Source organism: Anas acuta, chromosome 11, assembly GCF_963932015.1.
Source record: "Anas acuta chromosome 11, bAnaAcu1.1, whole genome shotgun sequence".
Lineage (NCBI taxonomy): Eukaryota > Metazoa > Chordata > Aves > Anseriformes > Anatidae > Anas > Anas acuta.
In genome coordinates, this window is record NC_088989.1 from 4,298,348 (window position 1) to 4,320,975 (window position 22,628).

Consider the following 22,628-nt stretch of genomic DNA (forward strand, 5'->3'; position numbering starts at 1 on the left):
TTCTGGGTGCGGAAACCTTCCCCATGCCTCTCACCGCCACCGAACGTGGCACGCAGCACTGACACCCTCCCCGCTGCCACACAGCTACACACAGCTGGCTCAGCCCCGCAGATATGGCAGATTTATCCCAGATGAGTCAGGGCTAAATTTGCTCTCCTTTCGCAAGCTCATCCCGCGACACACAGCCGGTGGCTGCGGACAGCTGCCGCTGTGGGGCTTCATCCCAAAAATCACATCCGTGCCCTGCCCCAGCGTACCCCGGTGCCAGGGGACATGGGGGCATTTCGGCAGCCAGATGGGGGCTGCAGGGATCCAGGGGAGAGGCTGGGGCTGCTGCAGCAGCAGCAGGTGGGGGATTTATGTGGCCTCTCGGTGTCTGCTTTGCTTTAAAACAGCAGCCCCCAGGGCAGGGTGCTTCTGGCAGGCAGCTCCGTGGGCTGGGGCTGAGCACGGCAGCACCCACCTGCCTCCAGCATCTCGTTAGTGGTGCTGCTGATAAAGGTGCTCCAGGCAGTCCCTGCTGAGCCCTGTCTCTGTCTCGTTGCCTTTCTGCTCAGGCCATCAGGCGGGGAGAGCTGCCTTCACGTGGGGGACCTGGGGCCCCCATCCCTGGTTGGGGTCAGCCCCTCACGGGGAAAGGGCAGCCCTATTATCAGGGCCCCGTGGATGGATTTTCCTTTTCACCCTGAAGTTATGAAGCTGTGGAGACCCCATGGCCCCTGGCCACGCGCTGCCCTGCCGAGGTGACGGCTAATTGAGATGTGACAGCCGCCAAAACAAACCCAGCCATGCCTTGATGGAGCTGGGTAACGGCTGGAGTCCTACAGCTCCAGGAGGCTCTGGGGAGCCGTGTTCAATCCAGGTGAGGCCATAAATCTTCTTGAGGCACCTGATCCCCAGGGAGGGGTGCTGAGGGACTGCTGTGTGACTGCCCCTGTCCCCCCGAGTACAGTGCACGCAGCAGTCCCTGTGTGTGCTGCTCCCGCCCTGCGGCCTGCTGTCACGGTGCCACTGGAGACAAATGAGCCCCATCGTGGCACTTGTCCTCCTGCTGTCCCCAAGGACCCCGTGCTGTGCTGGCAGCTGCTGCAGCCCCGTGAGGCAGTGGCTGAGGTGCACGGCGTGTCTTGCAGCGCTTGGTCCTGTGGATGTGTCTGTGCACATGTGTGTCTGTGCAGGTGGTGTCTGTAAGAGCTCTTCACTGGATCCTGCTCTTAAAATATGTTTCTGTGCCTTGGGAGGGTGCTGAGAGCACACCACAGTGTCCCTGCCAAGAAGAAGCCTAAAGTCAGGGTCTCTTGAGTGGGAGATGGCCTCAAGGTCTCCTGCACCTCACCCCTTTTGCCAGGACTGTACCAGATGGGCTGGCCCAGCCTCTGCTTTGGTTTTATGGTTGGAAAAGCAGAGATAAGCAGCAAAACACTACGGCAATGAGATGCACACCTGTTGTACCGTTTTAATCCTTCCACCTCCTATTTGACCCGTCTTTTCTTCCTGGGGGGGAGCACAAGTGACCCATGGAGAGGAGGTCGGTGAGGAAGCAGCAGAAGGCACGCTGGGGTTTGGGGTTATCTCCAGCATCCATCCAGCTGGAAACCTGCCTTGGGGTGAAATCCCTGAGGTGCCCAGGTTTCACAAACCTCTGGCAGGGCCCAGGACTGAGGTGTGGGACTCATTTCACCCCAGCCCTCTCCTCGTGGGTGCCCTGTCCCGGGGCTGGCAGCTCAGCGGGGTGCTGGAGGCAGCCACGGAGATCTTGGTTGTGGGCTCAGCATGGCTGGGAGCTGCCTGCAGCGATGCTGGGCAAAGCGAATGCTCCCACCCCGGGGCCTGGCCCGGCATCTGGAGGATGCTGAGAACTCGGGGACGTACCCAGTCATCTGAGCCGTTTAATTCTATTACTCACAAGCTTTGAATAGCTGGTTTAAACACCCTTGACCTTCTGCTACAGAGCAGATCAAAGCAAATCTCTCTGCAGTGATACGCTTTATCTGATTCAGAAGGGAAGCATCCAATGAACTGCTTGTTTTGAAAACATTATTTTACGTTGTGCCCTATTAAATTGTTGACATGTCGCCCTCCAGCTATTTGGCATTAGTTATACTCAAAAGTTATCTGCAGCATTAATCTAATTTTGCCTTTCCTCATCTTTATTCCTTGTTCACCATATTACATTGTTTAACGAATCTGTTCAAGGCCCAAATTGTTTCAAGATGGAGCTTGATAAGCCAGTGGAGAGGCCTGCAAAGCGGCGTGGGACACGGGCTCCATGTCACCGGCTCCAGGATGCCTGGTAGGAAAGGGACCCCTGTTTGCCTGAACTTTCCTCTTTCCTCTTATGGGCCTGGGCTTCTCCTGAGCTAGACCATGAGGGATCTGGGGCTTGTACCGTTGATGTACATCTGAATTTTGGGGCTGGTTTTCACCCGGATGGGGCATAGTGAGTGCTGGAGCTCTGTGAGTGCCACACGACAACTCGAGTCCTTCTAAACTTTTCAACAAACCCCCTGGGGCTGTGAGGTTTGGAGTTATTGGTGGTACTTTTCTCCTCATCTGCTCTTTTCGTGCAGCCTGCAAGTGCTGTGGCCTTTCTTTACTGGTCTGAGTGTGCTGGAGATGTTTTTGGTGTGTGAGCTGTTGACCCCCAGCCTCAGTTGCTATTGCCTGGCTGCAGTAGCTGCAGGGCTGGGTCAACAGCTGCCCTGAACCCTCCAGTCCTACCCTTCAGTGGCATTTTTTGAGATTTCCTTTGAAGAAACTGTTTCTTAAGCAAGTGCTAGATCCAAATTGGCATCTTTTTTGTGTGTGTGAACCCATTAAACCATCGACAGGGAGAAAGAAGTGTTGGTGCCTTGCAGCCATCAAAGCACCAGAGGGGAGGGAGGGCCCTCTTCCACCACCCCTCTAAGCTGCTCCAGGCCTTTGAGGGTTTTTGTCATGTACAGAGTCGTATCTGTTTTGTGCTCCTGTGTGATCTGCTGCAGGATCTGGTGGACAGTTTGGAAGCAGTGAGGCTTGCTGTGCCAGAAGCTCTCATGCTCTCGCTCACTCCCTCGGTGGATGCTCTCAGTCTTCGTTTGTGTTGCAATAGTGTCCAGATTGGAACCAGGTGAAAAAACGTGCTCACAAAGCTCTCGGTGAAAAAAAAAGGCTTGATTTAAAAAGTGTTTCATTTTGAGAAGGGGAAGAAAGCCTAAACAATCAGCGTTGTTAAAATTTTCCATCACTATCTTTTTTTATGCAATGCCATTTCTTTCAGTGCGTACCAAACCCCTAGCTTTCAGCAGCAATATGGGGCTCCTGGGAAACAGTTTTCATTAGAACGTGGAAAAGCCCCACAGAAATGGACCAGAGGTTTACAAAATGGAAACAACACTTCTCAAGAAGTTGTTTTTCCAAGTTTGTAGTCTTTTCTAGTGGGATTAGAGTGGATCCACTTTGCTGTTCCCTGCATGAGCAGAACATGCAGCAACGGAGTCATCATACCCAAAGAGCCACAACCGATAGCATCTGTGCATGCAAGTCCCCGCATGACAACCCGCTGGCTCTGTCAATCCCTTCCAGAGCTTTAGACAAGAATTTGAGCAATTTTCCTAAGACTGAAATACAGATTTGTACCTTCTGTTGCTATTAAATTGTCTCATGCATAAAAAAATGACCCGTGACAAGATAAGGAGACTCAAGTGTTTCTAAAACCTTTCTGTGAGTTGAAAAACTGAATGAAGCCACAACAAACTGAACGTGTTTAACACCCTCTCATCTCCTTCTGACATGCCAGCAGTTGAAAATAGAGATGTAATTAAAAGGATTTGCAAAGCTGGTCTTACGCTACAGAGGCTTTTATATGATTTTTATAACGAACTTGGGTATTTGTAGTATTGCACCAGGAATCCAAATAAATGTTCGTGGTTTGTCTCTTTTCAGCCCCCAGTATGTTGACTTTGGCCAAACATTTTTATCTGTGCAATGCTGGCTATAAAAATGAAAGAAACAAATGAACAAATGTATAGCGAAGCTGAGCAGCCCGTGAGGGAGGTGGGTCCATCTACAGTTTATAATTCTGGACTGGGGTGGGGTGGTAATCCACCTATACTGCACAAAAACAATGTCATTTACCAACATGGTCTGGATCTACAAGGGTTTATAAGGCCTGAAAGCTACAGATAAGCATTTAGTAGGATTTACTGAAGAGCTTTAAATGAGACTCAGCTCCTCCTGACTTTCAGCAGGACTTAAGTACTTTTTGTGAGTCTTGCTATTTTTTTCTGAACGTTCAGAGGTCTAAATACCTTCTGAAAATCTAACAGCCCCTCTCCTATTACCATATACACCAAAATATGATAGCCCAAAGGACAGTGGCAGGATCCTGACTAGCAAAACCAAAAGTGCTCCTTCCCACAGCATGTCCTCTATGTGTGGGAATCACCGCCGCTAGGCTTTGAGGATGGTAACTTTTCAGATGAGTCCTAAAACAATGCCTTTCATGCAGGAGAGAAAACGGCACCAACTTCCAGAAACACCACAGCGGTGCTCAGAGTGACAGAAAGCTTTGGGTTGCTCAACACCAGGGTTCCCTGGGGAAATCCCCCTGTAAGCTTTCTCCGTGCTCTGCTGCTGGACCCTGCCAGAGATGGGATGCTGGGTTACTGGGGTTACTGCTCCTCGTCTGGAGAGGACAGACACTGGGAGGTAACTTGGAACAGATTCCTGGGTGACCCTGTTTCCTCATGGGAAAGAATAGCACAAGGCTGCCTATACATCTGCTTTTTTAAAGATAAAATCCTTCCTCTGAAGTTAAGGGGGAAAAAAATGATGCAGCAGAGACAAGGAAGAAGATCAGCTCCAAAACTAACACACAAACAAGCAAGTAAAAACAAATAACCCCCAAACCCAGAAGCTATAGATCATAAGGAGCTGGATCCCCTCGTGGCTATTAAACGTGACGGTTCAGATGGGCTCCAGCTCCCCAGGTCTCCGTACACAGCGGAGTGCCAGAAAACGAGGAGATGTGTGGTGGGGATGGCTCTCTGCTCCTCGCTCTGTCTGTGTTGAGATGATCCATTGCTCTCCTCGTGAAGTCTGGCAATTCCTCTACCTGTGGGCTTAGAGGGTTTCCTGAAGGGTTTGCTGGAGCACATCCCCATAGCAGGGAGCAGAGCGGAGATCAGGCTCTTACCAGGCAGTGCAAGCAGCCAGCTGCAGGGCTTTTTGGGGAAAAAAAAAAAGAAAAGGATTGTGGTAGAGTGCCTGGTTGATTTAGAAGTAAATCTTAGGAAGCAAGAGCAGAGTGCAGCTCCTTACATCTAGCTTTAAAACTAATTGATCGCCTTCCCCGAGCACACAGACCTGTCTTTATTTTGAGTCCGTAAGGAAAAGTTCCCTCAAAGTCACCAGAGACGAATAATCCTTCAGGAGTCACTGCTGACATGGAATTATATTTTCAGTCATTTTTCAGTTGTGTGCGTCTACATCCTGTCACATTAGTTTGCTAACACTTGCAATGTAACAATGAGACAAACAGAGCATTGTGCTGGTCCAAGCCAAACATTCATCTCTGCTTGGCACCGGTTCAACAGGCCTGTCAAAACTCCTTGCGAGCTGGCCAAAGCTCATTAACAGTGGTTGGATGCATATTTAGCATGGAAAAGAGCTTTACCAAGGGCTCTTAGTAACGTGGAGACTGAGTGGGGAGGAAAGAGTGGGGACATGCTCCTTGCAAAGTATTTGTACCCAAAGTCGAAATAAAGGGGAAAATGTAAGTATCTGTGGAGGGAACATATTTCAAGGCAGTGCTTTGTGTGGAATAGAAGTGAGTTGCAAAATCCCTGGGCCCAACGCCAATCCTAAAGCTGTCTCAGAAGAGGCATCGATGTTATCACTCCTCGATGTGCACGCACGTAGGAGCTTGGTCTCCCTGGAACGGGAGCGGATCTGCTGACTCCAACTTTCCTTCCCAGCCCGCCTGTGGTGGGCTGACAGAGCTTTGGCCGCAGACATCTCCCACTCCCACTACCCGGGGTTCACCGAAGTCAACGCAAGGATCTGGTTTTTGGGTCTCGCACGAGTCCTGGTGAAACATCCTGGGGTGCTGGCTCGGCACGAGCTCATCTCCCGGCAGCCTCCCGTACCTGTTGGGGCTGGTGAGGCACTTCACCAGGAGTGAGGTCATTACGGAGCCCAAACGTTTGTGTTGAGCTCAAGTCAAGAAAAGAACGATCAGGGTGTGAGCGACAATTTCCTGCCCGTCCAAGATAGTCTCCTGGTTTTACTTTCAGCATCATCCAGCTTCAGCACATCTTTGCAGCAGATCCTGCAGGAAGGCTGCTGACTTACAAAGACAAAATGTCTGAGGAAATTTACTTCCAAACACACATACATGAGACAGAGAGCAGAAATCCGTTCCTATTTCATGTGCCCTTTTTCATACACCAGTGTCTCAATTAGCCTGAGAGCATCTATTCCTAAATTCCTGTCTCCTAAAACTCCTAACATAATTCCAGTAAGTTCACTCTTGGACAAGGAACCATGAGAGATGAAAAGCCTATTGCAGGAGAAAAGCAGAAAAAAAAAAGAAAATCTATTAATACTTAAAAAAACTTTTATTTCCTTTGCACCTAGGTGATTCTTTATGAAGGTGAATAATTAAGATGATAGAATTGAGAAGATCTTTGAGAAAAAAGATGATGAAAGAATCTATTCATGGACTAATTAACAGAATGCTAGAAGCAAATGTTAACAGTTAACTGATTGAGTATTTCAAGGTGTGGTTCATTTAAACCTAGCACCTCTGATTGCTTGCTTACTTCAACACTTGTATGCTTGCTTGCAAACAATTGCAGCATTTGCTCTGCTTGTTTTTTTCCTCCCATCTCACTATGAGCTCTTCAATGCCCTGAGAGGAAGCCCTATATAAACCCTATAACTTGCATTTCTGCCCATCCAGAGATGTGCAAGTAATTTAGGGTCATCCAGGAGAGGGGTCTCTGTGTCAGGATTTTTCTGTGCCCAGGTGAGTATCTTCTGAGATCTATTTGGGAGATGCTGAGAAGTTATTGGATTGCTTGTTGTAACTGTTAATCCATTATCAATTGCTGGACTTGAGTGTTTATGATTTTAAAATGGAAACCTCTTTAATATTAATACTCAAAGGTACAGAACAGAAAGGTACATACAGAACTATCAGAGCTGTTTGAAGGCTGCAAAACCTAAAGAAGTTCATGAGAGTGGAGAAGGCATCCAGAGCAGGGTTTTCCTTATCTTGCTGGCCTTTAGGTGAGAGCAGTTTTCTTTGCATGCGTCCCGCCTGTCCCCTGCCCTGGGGCTGGCTCCTCCGCAGAGCCTTCTCCCACAGAAGATGCCGTAGTGCACAGCTGTAGGCTCCAGCACATCTGTTAAGAATCTAGTGATTGTAGCTAACAGGATTTTTCACCTTAAATGAGGTTTCTGTAAACTAATCTGCGTGTTTTTGTTTGTGGGCCTCCAGGTGATGAGGGAAAACTTAGCTGCAAGGCTTTAATGTCTACTGCACCCTTATCCCAAGGCGCTGAGAGGCCTAATTGCGTGAGATGTTACTCTGTTAAAGCAGTGCTTAGATTTTAAGTAGATTTAGATTTGCAGTTAAAATAACAAAGCATGGAGTGTACCGAAAGGGAAGGTTCCAACCACGTTAGCCTGACTGTGTTGCATATCCTGTGTATTTTTTTATGATGTGAACCCTAATACACACGTTTTACCGAACCCCCCTGACTTTAATATCGGGTTGCTTGTAAAAACTCGTTCCATAAAATGTGAGCGAGGCAAGCCTGGCTGGCAGGGGAGCGTGGCTGCAGCGGTGCTGAGGTCCCCAGCTTGCACCACAGCTGCTGGGACTCCGGCACCTCGCTTTAGGAAGCCCTGGCACCCACCAGGCTGAGGCACCGGCACCCTCCAACATGCAGCTTTGCTGCTGCACAGATCTGTGTGCAGATATTATCTTGCTCAGGGCTGCTTCCAGCCCCCTGCAGAAGCATACCAGAGGTGACTGGGTTTGGCACCTCAGTTCCTCATCTGTGCTGTTTCACCACTCGAAAGCACTGCTGGAGCACCGATGGTGACATTGGTGGTACTGGTGACAGTCTGATAGTAGTGATGGTAGTGGGCATTTGCAGGACAAAGCAATGAGGTATGATAGCACAGGAGTAAAGCTTCATCTCTGGCAAAAAGATTTGTACTAGGGAAAGGGAATGGCAATATTTTTTTTTTAAGAGTCACTATGAAACTTAAGAGTTTCTTAAAATAAATTACTTCGTACTTCAAAGAGACTGACTTAATTTTATTTTTACTTTTTTAATAATGCAATAATCAATAATAGATTAAATCTCCATTCCCTTACAAATCCTCTTGCACAGTAACAACAGAGGAAAAAATCTCTGGAGGTACATTAGGAAAAGCAATTTGAACACAAACCTGGATGGAGTGAGTTTCGTTCCAGAGGTAGCAAGAGCATCCACCTGGCCCTTTCCCTTTTACAGGCTGCATGCTTGATGAAGCCCTGCCTGAAAAACTGTAGCCTGTGAATATTACCCAGCTTTTTTTTTTTTTTTTTTTTTCCTACAGTAAGTGTGAAGACACTTCAGTGCCTGTGAATTAATTTTCACAGGCCCTTTAGTCACGGAAACCAACTTAAGGGAGAATTGCTGCCAGCGTGGCATAGCCCGGGGGTGCCCATGTCCTGCAGCGGGGTGGGGACAGACCTACAGCCCTGCTGCAGCCTGTGGCCCCAGGGAACCTGGCGTGGCTTTAAAAAACGATGTGTTTCTCTCTAGTTTCTGGCCATGGCTCATTAAACAGAGAGGTGAGGTACGTGGTCAAGTGAGTTATGGCTGGGAGGTGGGGGTGAGCCTGAAGTGAGCAGAGCTGCGTGGCAGGGTGCTGGGGCTGCTGCTCTGCGCTGTAGGGTTGGTGGAACAGGGAGGGGAGCGGGGGCTTTCTGCTCGGCAGGAGGCTCTTCTGGAGCAGTTATCACCGGGACATCTAATGAGCCTGCCTGCTGGGGTGGAACGTGCTATCTCTTCTGGAAGCAGAAAATTTTGCTTCTCGTGCCGTCTGACTTGCATCTCTCCTGAGCATTAAGATTAGCACAGAGAGAAGTGTTTGGGAAGGAAAATTTAAGTGCAAAACTGCTTACTTGGTAAAATGCGTTTTAAAGTGCAGGGGAAGGAGGGAGGGTGTATTTGTGGACCTTGAGCTTCTGACACACGATGATGCTAAAGTACATGTGTGATGTTTCTTCCGTTGACATCTTAAAAGTGCAAAGTCAGCACTGGCCAGGATGTAGATAAGCGTGGAGCTGATGAATGCTTGCATGGGAGAAGCTTAGCTGGAAACCATATGGGCAATAAAAAGGCTGAGAGCACCGCAGGCAGGTACTTCTGCAGCAAGTTCCCCATTAAACTGGGCTTTTCTGCTCAGCCTCAGTGCAGGGGTAGCGCAGCCTGGCCAAACCCAAAGCAGATCGGTTAAGCCTTGGCCGGCTTGGCTTCAAATTGGCATTCAGTGCTCGTGGCATCTCGCATCGATTGTGTAAGATGCACAAATGATCTGCTGTTAGCCTCTGCCTTGCAGAAACCCCGAATGCCCGCTCTGCACCGGAGCAAACGAATAATTGAGAACATCGCCGCTGCTCTCCAGGACACGTGCGCTCTCCTGGATGCAGAGGTTGACAAGTTGCATTAAGTGCAGGATGTTTTATTAATCACCAGAGTAAACTAACACATAAAACCTCCAGAGCTCGCTGGCAGGAAGGCAAGTCACTGCTGCCCCAAGGCTGGAATAATTTATGCTCTTTTCTTTTAATGTACTGCCTTTTCCTGCAACTCCGCAAGATTTAAAGCCCTTTGGAAAAGGGCGTGTGTTTGTGCATGGACTCCCAGCTCAGACAGTTGGAGCAGCTCCTCTGGGGGGTCACGGTGGTGTGTATTTGCTGAAGGAGAAGCTGACATCTGTCCCTGGGACACGCGGGTTTTGTGTAGAAGTGCAGCCAGCTCAGCGCGGAGCAGGGCTGGCCGCTGGAGTCACCGAGAGCTTTGCCACTGACCTTGAAGGATCCAGGATTTCACCCCTGACTATACAGTAGCTGATCCAGCCCTTTTGTTCATCAATCTCCTGGAGGAGAGCTTCCCCATAAATCGTGTCTTGAAAGAGAAGAATGGACCTGACCTCGGCGTCCTCCCTGCGCTGGGCGTTGCAAGGCGCGGAGCCTCCTCGGTGCTGAGGGGCTCCTCATCCTGCTGCCACCGAGACAGGAATTTATCGGTCAGCTTTTACTGCCCGTTTTGACCAGCAGGCCTGTCCGTAAGTTGAGGATCCACTTGACAAAGTGAGAAAGTATTTTTAGCATATTTGTACAGGGAGGTAATAGGTACGGTAGAGAGGGAGAGCTCCTTGTGGGCAGAGGGGACACTTTGGGGTGCCGAGCCCACCAGGCACGGGCTGTTGGGGCTGGGACAGCCGTGCCCAGCCTCTGAGACAGGGCAGCCTCTGCAGAACACCTTACGGACAGCGATCCTCAGTGTCAAGGAGATGGAGAGAGGGCCCCAGCAGCAGGGAAGGCTGCTCCCGCTTTGCCGACGGCGTTCTCAAGCTCTCACAACATCCTCGGAGTTGCTGGAAGTTTTTCCCCTGTTGGGAGCCCCCCGCTGACTTGTGGGCCTCTCGCTGGCAATTTGGGCAGAATCTTCTTTGTTCAACGGCCTCCTGCTGCTCTTTTCTTTCCGCATTCCCCCCCACCCCCTTTCTCTTTTCTTTAAAAGCTTTATGGCGAAGCAATAAGTCGTTTCCCACCTCCGCGCCTCTCCATTCTCAGACCCCTCTCCTAAGTTACAGGAGTTTTTTCACCTATACGTTTAGGTCAACCCCAATAACACTGTTCTCAGCTTATGAAATAACCAGATTGAAAACTGGACAGTAAGGGGAATCTGAAACCAGAACTTTTTTTTTTTAACTTTATAGCAATCCGTACTGGTGGGAGTGGGCTCTGCAGCTGCCCCTCTGGCACTTGCTGCAGCATGTGATGGGCTCCAGTCCTGGTCACCCCTGTCAGGATGGAGAAAGGGGTCAGACAGAGCTACTTGAAGTATATATGTAAAATAAATCCAACCTTCCATGTGATATTTTGTCCACTTCTCCATTGAGCAGCTTAGTTCCATTGGCTGGGTGAGCCCGGCAGCAGTGGGGCTCTCCTGCTCCCAGGTGCTCCAGCCCACAAGTGCCTCATTTTAGAAGCAGCTAATGGGTGAAATTAATGATGAAGCCAAGGTTTTCCAAAGGGATGCTTAGTCTGAAAGGAAAAGGCAGCCCCATCAGGCTATTCTCACCTCTGGGCTTTGCTGTCTGCCTAGGGTTTGGTGCAAAGACACTTATTTCTCAAGGCCCTGGGGGAGAGCCATGCGTGGAGGCTGCAGAGGTGCAGGGACGATGGGAGGTGGGGAAGGAGAGGCGTGCTTCCTTCTTTTGCCCTGTTTCAGGGCATGAAGCAGTGTGTTGCAATATCAAGGTGGCAAAAGCCGATGGGATGGCAGTGGGGCTGGTGTCAGGGTCACTCACCATGATGAACTCTGTGCTGTGGGCAGGGAAGCACCTTGCTGTAACAGAGCTCTGTGTTAATTGGGGTGGAATAAATGGGTTAGTAGAGTCAAAATATGATTGAGTCTCTGCTACAGTGCAGCGGGAAGCAGTTAACTGAGGTCCAGGGTACGAAATCCTAAGAGCTTCACTCGCCTTTTTCCAGAGTAACCATTGCCATTACAAATCATTTGCTCCTTTCACTAAAGCTATAGTGAAAAGAAAATAGGCTTCAAAATTTCAGAGGTAAAGCACCTAAATTGGAGAAGTTAGCTGCAGAAGGTTACAGCAGCACCCTTTTGGGGCAGTCTTATTAAAATCTCACGGTGTGTTGCTTAGGCTCAAGCCATACAAGCCTCCAAAAGCAAGAGGGAAGAGCTAAGGTAGGCAATGCAGCTTGCACCTATGTAGCAGACCAGAAGCGCTGTTATTATTTTGTCCTCGGTGAGGTCTCATTGCGGACACAGGACTGATGCTCCAGTCCCCTCCAGGCACAGCTCTGGGTGCAGTTCCATCGATGCTGATCTTTCTTCTTGAGCTAGCTCAGGCTCTTTCCTATCTGCATCTTTTAAAGGCAGTTTTCTGCATCAGTCCAAGGTGCACAGATAACCTGCTCAGCGGGAGACGTGGCCCTCCTGGGAAATCTGTGCTGGCTTCAGATAGACCTTAATTTATTTGATAAAGGCAAAAGTGTAAACAACCTAATCTCCCCTTCAGGCCTCACAAGTCCTCCTAATTATTAGCACCAGAAGGAAGCTGAGTTAGGTTCCTCCTCTACCAACCTTGGGAATTATATCCATTTCTAGGTCTCTCTTTATTATTATTATTATTATTTTAAACACTAGCACATTTGGGTCTATTTTGGCAATCAATAACAAATCCTTGCTCTTTGCTGTGTGCTCCCAATTTGTTGGGGCTGGGAGCACCACTGATGACTTCTGATGCTTTGTGGAAGTGTGTCCTGGGACCAGGGATTTCTGGCTCACTGCTTACCAGTTTCTGTGCATCTTAGGGAAAATAAAGGATGCAAAGAAGGTATACTGAGATTTTTTTTTTTTCTGGTGTCCTTTTATTTCTCTTCCTCATACCTCCTGGGTGAAGACTACTTATTTTTTTTTTCCTTTTTTTCTCCCCAGCCTCTTTTTATCTCAGAGGCTTTAATATTCAGAACTAAAAAAAAGAAAGTAAATGGAAGAGGTAAATCTCCAAAGTCTGGACACTACAAAGCTGCTGAGTAAGATGGAGCTGTGTGCAAGTAATTGCAGGGGGATAAAGGAAGCCAGCCCTCGTAGCAGGGCACAGCTATTGGACATGTGTTTCCTCTGTCTTGTGGCACTTCATGATACTCACAGAGTGTTTTGGTAGTCAGCTAGAGCTGTGGGATGTATAGAAACCAGCTGTGTGCATTTAGGAAATTCAGTTATCTGGACCCACAGGCCTACATTTTTACCCCTGATATGAAAGGCTAAAGGTACACATCCTATTGTACCTATGGCCAGGCCCTTTTTGTTTGCTCTCTGTTTTGTCTCCCAAACTCCTAAAGTCAATGCTGGATCCACATTTCCCATAGTAGAGGCCTTTTTTAAAAGGTGCCTATGGCAAATTGGAGGCTCTTGAGCAACCCTATTGCTCAGGTAGTGACATTCTTACCCTGCTCCTGCGCAAAATACTTCCTCATACAGTGCTTGCAAGGACACTTTCCCCTATCCTTCTTTTCTCCTCCCTGCCTGGACAAATGCCTGCTCTTTTATCCTCTTCTCTTGTGTGAACCTTCATTGCATTCCTCAGGTTCACTTTGGATTTCTTCCTAAATAACTTTTTTTCTTTATTATTTTTAATGTCTGTTTTCATCTAAATCTAGCTCTTTATGGAAAACACGAGCAAGTTTCCGCTCTCCATCCTGCTCCAATGCAAAGTTCAGCCCCCAAAGAGAGAAGCTGACAGAAGTCCATGCTTCTCGTGGAGCACAGGGCAGAGCAGCACTCTCTGGAAGGATGAAGGTGGCTGTGCCCCTTCTGTGACTTTCCCCTGGGCATGCTGTGGCCTGGGCACCAGCTGAGCACTCCAGGGGCTTCTCGGGGCCTGGAGGTTCAGCATCCCAGTTACTGTCACCTTCCCCTCCCTGTCCCTTTTCTGACAAACCCTGCTTCTGAATGTGGAGGAGGTTGAGGCAGGGGAGACTGAAGAGTTGACAGTTTTTAGGCAGGCTGGAAGATAGCAGTGATAGGCACCAGCACCAAGCCTGGCTTAGGTTTAGTGACACAGCTTGGCTGGGACCAAAAGATCCCATAAAACCCAAAGGAAAGGTTTCCATCAGCCTTAATGGGCTTCTGGCTTTGACATGATGTGGAAAAGCTCCCAGTGACTCCAGGGGGATCTGTGTGCCGGTTTCACACATTGACGAAGTTAATCTTTTTTTCAAAACAACAAGAAAGACATCTTAAAGCACTCTTGTGCCTGGGCTCAAGGCACCTTGTGGCTGGCTCCTGCTTTGGCAAAAAGGGCTCAAACTGCAGAGCTCCCTTGGGGAATGCGGGTGCTTCGGGTGATGTGTGGTACAGCCCCTTATCCTGTGCCCATCCCGGCCGGTCCCTTCAGGAGCTGCGTTTGTCCAGGGCTGCTGGAAGTGGAGCATTTCCTAATATGTAACTTATTTCAGTGCTGTTCCAGAGGCTGCTGGAATGCAGGAGACTTCCAGAGTATTTTAATAAATACAAAAATTTAAAGCAAGTGCAGACATGCTGGTTCTTGCCAACTCTCCTTCCTTTCTCATTCAGGGTGTGTGTTGCTTTTATTTTATTTTTTTTCATGAAGTACCAGCTGAAGAAAGAGCAAAGCAAGATATAACGTGGGTGGGGTGGAAAACTCTCTGTCCTGCTCCTAGTTTCCAGCAAGCTCCCTGAATTGTTGGTACCACATCGTTCTGCCCCGCTGCAAGCGACCGGCTGAGCTTTCCCACAAGAAGCTCATGTGGGATGTGGGATTAGAGAGGGGAGATTATGTGCAGAGCATGTTTGTTTCTCTGATCATCCCCAAATATAATGGCCGGGTCAATCACTTGTCAGCAATGCTGGGCATGAGGAAGATGCTCTGGGCCAGGTACCACATCGTTGTGGACTCTCCCTCCTGGAAGAGGGATGAAGCCACAGCAACATCCCTGAGCCAGAAGCTAATCCATCCCCGCACAACCAGAAACTTATGCTCCAGAACCACAGAAATTAGCTTCCCCCCCTCACCTTGTCTTGATGTTAATCCTGCCCAGAGCTGGTTCAGCACAGTCTCGCTTCCCTGGTATCTGTAGGCACGGAGACTCAGCCATTCTGACATTTCTGGCTGCGAATCCTGCCCTTAGCAAACACACTTGATGCTGATACAAGGTCTCTTGGCTGCCTGTGCTCATATCCATCTGTCGCGGTGGCACCGTGCCCGCGAGCAAGATGGTGTGCTATATTTACTGGAGCATAGGTGCCAAGCGGACCAGATGTTTTCAGCAGGAACGTGAAGCGGGGAGGCAGGGTCCCTTTTAAAAGCACTGGCTCTCTTGGCAGCACTGCGGGGCAGCAGCTCCTGGGGGCTTCTCTCCCATCCCTAAGGGCGCTTGCCAGGGGCGAGGCGATGTGGCCCCGGCCATCGCAGCCCGATGCTGAGCCAGCCCCACAGCTGGTGCCTGCAGCAAGCATCCTTGGGCTGCCACAGCCTGAGGCAGGAGGGATCCGTCCTCCTGCTGCCCTTGGGGATGGCCGTGCTGGTAGCGAGGTGAGGAGCCTGTGATGATGCTCGGGGCTGCATTTGGCAGCCGGGAGCACAGCCTTCAGCGAGGTCTCAGGAGAGGCAGTAAATAAGATGTTATTTTCCTCTCCGTCTGAGCAATGACTTTCTGCCAGCTGTGTGTGAGCCTTGCTGCAGTGCCTGATCACTGTCCCTTGTCCCCTTGGCTGTGCCATGTCCAGTGTGGGTGATGGCAGCACCAGGGTGGGATGTGGCATGCAGGGTACTGGGAAGGGCTGCCCGTTCACTGGCTGCTCTTGTTTTTCAAGCGAGCATTAAAAAAAAAAAAAAAAAAAAAAAGGCATCAGTATCATTTGTGAGTGTTTTGGGAACCAACTCTTTGGTATCTGCTCTCAGCAGCTACAGAAAAATCAGCCCTATAGGATTACTGGCTGCTTAAATTCAGGAATCGAGAGTGTTTGAAGTTCCTCTCTATTAACAAAACCCCTGGAGTTTTTTCTTGATATCATTGTCAGGGAGATGTTGAGGTTTGAGATAGCCATCCTGTAAGTACGCTGGTTCCGCTATCAGATGGGGATCTGAATGAAATTTGTATGCCTTGAGTTTTTTCCTCGTGCTGAAAGAGTTGAATACGACAAATCCCAGGTAACGCAAAGAGCAGTTGCCTGTGGGCACTTCGTGGCAGGAATGCCGCTCTGCCTGAGAAGAAATGGGATTCTTCAGGGTTACTTACTGGCAAGAGAGAAAAATACATTTAAAGAATGAGGAAAAAAAAAAAAAAGCTAAAAGTTTAAGCAATTTTTGCAAAAATCTGTCGGTTCTATATTTATTGTTCTGATTGACTTAAAAACTGAACTGCATCTGTGTTATTCCAATTAAGCAGCTCGGTGCTTCTGTGGTGTCGTAGCGAGCATCTTGTCATGAAGTCGAACTCTGGAAAATAGTTTTTAAGCTCCTGGGACCAAAACCTGTATTTTTATTGCTGTTGGCTGCTGATGTTTGTGGAAGTTGGAGCAGTGACCTGATAATTTGCCAATCACCACGAAACATGCGCTGCTTAACGTTTGTTCTTGGTGTCCCTTGTGAAATCTGCGCTGCTTGAGATGCTTCATGAAATATAGCAAAGCTTTTTAAATTTATGGGGAGTTGTGATAGACCTGGGAAGCTGACGCTGCTGGCTGTCATACAGATGAAGCTGTCTTTTTGTTCAGTGCAGAAAGCTGAACTTCGTGCCTTTAGTGTTAGCTGGTGCCGTGACTTACGAGGACAAAGCAAATACGCCGAGCCAACCTCAGAGCTTGCAGCATTTGTTTGTTTTTAAGTAGAGCTGGCCAGAAAACAAAGACTTGGTAATACTACTGTAGTGAGGGCTTGTTTTCTTACCTTGAATTTTGAAAGCTTAGGATTTATTATTATTATTTTTTTTTAATAAAAACTGTTGAGAAGCAGAGACCCATCTCCTCCAGACAGCAACCAGGCGCAGAAGCAGAGGTGCTGTGGTGGGAGAGCTGTGACCAGAGCCGGGGTGAGGGTGAGCATCTGAGCAGTGACAGGTCTTTGGGCATCTCAGCAGCTCTGCTCTGAGCCACCACTTCATGACGGCTCTGGGAAATCCTCACCAGAGATGCTGCTAATCTGAGCTGATGCATTCCCCCCAAAATCCCCAGTTTCAAGAGATAAAGCCATCACCCGCACGCGTGACTCATCTTTTTTTTCTTTTCTTCTTTTCCCTTTTCAAATTGATCGTGGAGCCTGTGTGTACTGCTACAGAGGGAAAGCACCTCAGGCAGCCAAATGGAGGGTTTTTTTGGGGGAAGGAAGGGGGAAAAAGTCCTCAATGAGTAAGGAGGCTGATGGGCATTGCTGGCTGGGGGCAGGCAGACCCTGCTCACTGCATGGGATCAAAGTGTGACTGGCAAGGGGAGAGCTTGGGCAGGTTGGGAGGGCTCAGGAAGGCTTCTGACCACCCCAAATAGATGAGGAAACCACCCCATGAGGCTCGCCCCTGCTGGAGGGGAGGCTGGAGCGAGGCTAAGGGTGAGAGGGGCTCCTCTTGGCCAAACTACTGACAACCAGGTACAGCCACTCGGAGCCTCGAGGTGTATTTAATGAGATTAAAGTTCCCTGCTCGCTCTCCCTTGCTCTCTTCCAGTCCTAATTAACTCCCACTTAAGCTGCCCATTCCCAGTCATTGACCTCTGCAGGGGCTTGGGGTCCGTGGGTCGGTTCCTGTGGGGTGCCCCCATCCCGGGATGGGGTACAGCAGCACCACAGCACCTGCTCCCTTCTTTTCTGCTTCTTCCATCAGAAGGCAGCATTTTGGAGCAGAGGGAATGCACACGTATATAACATATAGGTATATTTTTCCTCTCCCCACCTCTCTGTCTTCAGTTCCTCCCCTCCCTGGGGACTGGGCGCCTCGCTGTGGTGAGCACACCGGCTCCTTTCCGGGTACTTTCCTCCTGTGGCACGGCAGTGGGGGAAGATCTCTGGCAGCAGAGAGATGATTTGTGCTGTCACCTTGTGCGGTGTGAGCACACGGGGCCCCTGGTTGTGGTGTGGGCACACGGGGCCCCTGGTTATCCATCAGGGTGTGGAGCAGCTGCCAGCACCAGCGTCCCTGGAGTGGGTGGGAGAGGAGCGGTGTCCTCAGGTTGGTGGCAGATGGAGGAGATGAGGCGATGGAAGAGAAATCACTCAGCTGTCCGTGCCCCCTGCAGCCCTCCGTCCCTCCCAGCTGCTGCTCATCCTCCCTGGCTGGGACGTCCTGGGCTCTGCTGAAGGAGAAGCCACCTTCGAAGGGTATTTTTAACATCACCTTCCTAAAATGTAAAGGCCAAAATCTCCTGGCAGACAGAGCGCTATTCTTCTCTCTGATGAAGAAACTATTTCCTTGTACATCTGGTTCATATTTTTCTTTAGGTTTCTGCCAGAAACAATTCTGAAAACAAAACGCAGAGCAGAGTGAATGTATACATTCCTGAAGGATTCCTTCACCGCTCCTCTCTGACCCAAACCTACAGCCCTCCTTACCAACCTTTTTCATTTCTTTTTAATTAGTTTTCCTTTCAAAATGTGAAAACATATGGCCTGATTAGCTCTGGAACACTGCTGCCTGCATCATATAAAATGATCTACGTTTAGAAAATAATTACAGTGAATACAACAAGAAAAATATTCTGGTGCAGAAACTGTTTTTTTTTTTTTTTTCTACTTGTTTAAGCCCATTATCTCTCCAGTCAGATTTGTCTGGAAATCCTTATTAATGGCTGCATTACTTGATTCTTGCTGCTCTGAAATGTTGCATTTTTTCTCAGAAATCCAGGTTTTAGCCCCCAGAAGGGGAAGTGGTGCTGTTTGGAGATGTGGTTAGGCTCGGTGTGCAGCCCTGCAGCACCTTTCCTGTGCTGGTCGGTGCCGCTGCAGTGCTGTGGACACGGTGCCAGGGCAACATCGGGGTGTGCAGCAAGCTGAGTAGGGGGTCAAAAACCAGAAGTAAACCAAAAAAAAAAGCAACAGGAGAGACGTATCCTGGTTCTGCTGTACCTAAACCACAATAATTGAGAGGGATGGGACGGGAAATGGGTGGGTTGGCATGTCCAAGCGCTGCCAGCACCTGTGCATGAGATGAGCCCCACGGTGCTGTCACCAAACTGCTGCCCCCGTCCCTGCTGTTGGGGAGGGAAAGCTTTTGACAGCCATTGGCTTTCCCTAATTGGGAACAGAGGCTGTGCATTAAGAAAGAAATGTGTAGTCCCAAATTATTTATGTTCCTAGCGGGAGCAGCGCGGTTGCTGCTTTGCAGTCAGCCTCTGCTCGTGTGTTTTGCCAAGGTATCCAGAAAATGTCTGAGCTCAGACCACTCATCCTGCAGGCAACCCAACAGCAATGTTTGCAAACATCTTATCGAGGGGGCTTGAGTTGTTGCTGATACAGAGAAAAAAGTCTGGGTGGGGAGTAGGACCCCCCCTTTGCCCTCCCCCCAAGAGCTCTCTAATTTCTATCGGGGAAGAAATTCTGATGTCTTTAATTTCTAGCTTAGTTTCTCTGCAAAAAGAACGACTGCAAAACGTCTGTGGGCTTTGTGAAGGCGGTCCGGGCTGATTGCTTTACTGGGAGCAATCTGGTCTTGTTCTAACTCGACCTGAGGAGGGAAGGGTTGGCTCACACGTGGCTTGCAGGCAGCACGGCAGCTCCAGCTCCTTCCACAGAGCTCGGCGATGCTGCATGGTGCTGAGCCCAGCCCTGCGAGGACCACGGACTGCTCCTGCCTCTCTGCAACTGAGAATCAAGTGGTCTGGGCAGTGGGAAAAGAGCTAATTTGCTGTTTCGTGTAGTAGCTGGATCTCATTAGGCTCAGCTGGGTGGCTGAGAGGTCAGGGCTCCCCTTGGGGACCCGAGCTGCCATCAGCGGGGCTGCGGTTTCAGGTGGGGATGGAGGAGGGCAAGTGGTGGCGGCTGGAGTATGACCCCACCAGCATGTTTCTGGTCACTTTTTAACCCAATATAGTTGTTTATTCAAACGTGCAAGTGCAGGGAGCTGTGCTCACAGCAGGAGCAGGACAGTCCTGGCTCAGACACGGTGTGGGGGCTGTGGGAGGGGGACGGGGCTGCCCTCTGCCATGGTGCAGTCCAGAGCCTGCTGCCCTCCTGCAGAAGGCTGCTGCTTTCATGCTCCTCATTGCTGCTCCCTCGTCCTGCTAAAAAACCGAAATGACTGATTACAAAAATGGGAAAGGATTAAAATCACTAAAAACAATGCAAAGGGAAGAAAATAGATGAGCTAGCAAGGGAACGGGCTTATCACTTCTTGAGCAAACAAACAAGTGAAAGCTAATTTTCCAAGCCAGCAATTGAATGATTAATGAACCACCTCGTGATTAACCCTTCATCACAAGCTCACCTCCTCCAGATAGCTGCTCTGCACGGCTCTTGCTCTGTTTCACATTGGAATAAAGATGCAGTTTGATGGTCGTAAATCTGCAGCTCAGGTTGTATTTCAAAGGACTTTGACATAGCAGGGATATCTGGGGAAGGAAGAAAACATGTTGTAAAGATGTTCCAGATGTACGACGTACAGCTTTGTCTCAAGCACCACCCGTTTGTGTGTTTTTCCCAGCATGCCATCAAAATAACCTCTTTGACGCAGGAACAACATTTTTTAAAATATGAACTTGTCTTTTTTACTACATTTTGCTAAATGATTAATTTGCCTTATATTAACTTAAAATGAGCTCATTAAAAGATTTCTTTTTTTTTTTCTTTGAAAGCACTGCTCATTATACTATCATTTTAAGTAATTAAATCAGAATAAATGGCTCTGTGAAGCTATTTTAATGTAACATCTAATTATATCTGACCTAGACGCTGAACTATAATCATTAACTACATGAACTGTGTAATGTTCTGCAGACTCTTTAATAATTTATACAGGCAGGATTCAGCTGTGTGGTGTTGTAAGCTGAAGTCATTAGATACCACGCACCTGTAGTCTGCTGGGGGCTGCTGGTCGGAGGTTGCTTTTTGGGTTGTTTTTCCCCAGTGCAGCATCAGGCCCCTGGAGCTGCCAGCTCAGTTTGGCCAGGCTGGGTGGCTTCTCCTTTATTTTGTGTGCAAGGATGGAGCACGTGTGTCCTGGGCACGTGTGTCTTGATGTTTCCTTCTGTTGGATTCTCTAATCAAGGTAATGCATTTACTCCACGTGTATTTAAGCTACATTAGACTATAACTTAGACATTTTTCCATGTGTGGCCTCAGCACACAGTTACAAGAAGTGTTGGCTTTTGCTGTGCTAACAGCACCATTGCTGTTTCCCTTCCACTGAGGCTCAGGCTGTGCCTCCATTTTAAACAAAATTTTCTGATCCGTTTGCATCCAGACTTCTGTTCCCTGAAAGATGCACTCATGTGAGATGTACTCCTTAAAATAAGTGTGTGTGGGGAAGAAAGACAGGCTTGTGGGGCTCTGCACCTCTCCCTGACCCAAGCAGAAAGAGGGGTTGGGTGCTGCGGATGGCCCACCCATCCTCCTATTATCGCCGCTGGGCTGGGTGCCTGGTGGAAGGGGACCACGAGCACCATGTTGCAGCCCATCCAAAAATTGCTGGTGCCACCTATTGGTGGAAAGCTGCCGGTTATTACATGATTAATGCGTGTGGTCGTGCCCTCTGCGTCTGGTTTCCCAGCGGGCAGGTGGGTCGAGCCAGTTCTGCTGTTGGTTTTGGTACTGGTTACTGGTGGCAAACATTGCTCGTGTTCCTCCTGCATCTCAGGTGTGATTCTCATGGCAGCGAGGTGGGTTGTGGCAGTGGCCTGGGAGTGTGAGCAGAGAGCTGGGGAGGGCACACCGAGCAGCCAGGCTTGGAGAAATGAGGGCTTTTGGATGTGTCCGTGAGGCTGCTTGGCTTAGAGATGATGGGTGTTCCTCTGCCTGTGACCATCAGGACATGGAGAGAAGGCGGTGTGTTATAACATGGAGGTGGAGATGCTCGTGTGGGGCTCAGAGGTGGGAAATATCACCCCGAGATATCACCTGGAGAGGGATGTGGAGCCTGGGGGATTCTCCAGCCTCTCAACGGAGGTGAGCAAGAGCTGGGTCCCTGCCTAGAGCCCTGCTTGCCGCTGCCTTGGTGCATGAGATCTTTAGCCAAGCCCTGACAGGCACCAGAAAGCCACGCTGGCCTCCTGCCTGGTATGCTTCAGGAGTTTTATAGCTGTCATACAGCACAGACCTATATTAGCATCAGGTTTAATACTCCCGGGAAACATCCAGCCACAGCACTGACATCATGGACTAAAGGCTCCAAAGGTTCACTTGCTTAAGTGGCTATTTGTAACAGAGTCTTTTAATAAAAGCTCATTAAAGGGGAGCTCCTGCCTGAGCCTGGTTTCTGAGACAGCCGGACCGGAGCACCGAGGGCCAGCCTCGCCAGACATTTTGGGAGTGTGGGGGAGCAAGCAGCCCCTGCAGGGACACGTTTGGGGCTGGAGAGAAGCATTGGGTATTGTATGGGAGCTAATTCCTACTGCTGGTGTTGGAAGAGCTGGTGGAAGGGAGACCAGAAGGGCTCAGGCTCATCCCCGGTTCCTCCTCCCCACCTTAATTGCTGATTATTTTAGCCCCCAAGCAAGGGTGCAGGGTGAGTTAAGCTGCAGGGATGTTGGTGCTCCCCCTACGCCGTGTCCCTGAGCTTGCAAGGACCAGCCCTGTGCCACCATCACGATGCTCTCGTTCCAGGCTAAACCCGAAGCACAGACTGCACTTGGGGCTTTCTTATTTTCTGTTGCAGTTTGGCTGAG

General features: G+C 49.3%; 3 long non-coding RNA genes across 14 annotated transcripts in view; 2 read left to right on the forward strand and 1 right to left on the reverse strand.

The window, feature by feature from the left end:
• Positions 1 to 425: 425 nt before the first annotated feature.
• On the forward strand, positions 426 to 4,043 carry LOC137862684 (uncharacterized). Its single transcript, XR_011100476.1, has 3 exons — positions 426 to 862; positions 2,197 to 2,293; positions 2,985 to 4,043. It is a non-coding gene; the product is annotated as an uncharacterized lncRNA (long non-coding RNA).
• Positions 4,044 to 6,840: 2,797 nt separating this feature from the next.
• Positions 6,841 to 22,628, forward strand: part of LOC137862411 (uncharacterized) — a 78,630-nt gene continuing 62,842 nt past the window's right edge. For 10 of the 12 annotated variants that reach the window (XR_011100246.1, XR_011100255.1, XR_011100247.1 and 7 more), the window contains exon 1: positions 6,841 to 7,009. This is a non-coding gene — a long non-coding RNA (uncharacterized lncRNA). Of the gene's footprint in view, positions 7,010 to 20,798; positions 21,014 to 22,628 lie in introns of those variants that run through there. The other 2 variants (XR_011100253.1, XR_011100251.1) reach the window with 1 other exon arrangement.
• Positions 19,380 to 20,720, reverse strand: LOC137862412 (uncharacterized). Its single transcript, XR_011100258.1, has 3 exons — positions 20,691 to 20,720; positions 20,234 to 20,357; positions 19,380 to 20,030 (listed from the first exon to the last, which is right to left on the reverse strand). It is a non-coding gene; the product is annotated as an uncharacterized lncRNA (long non-coding RNA).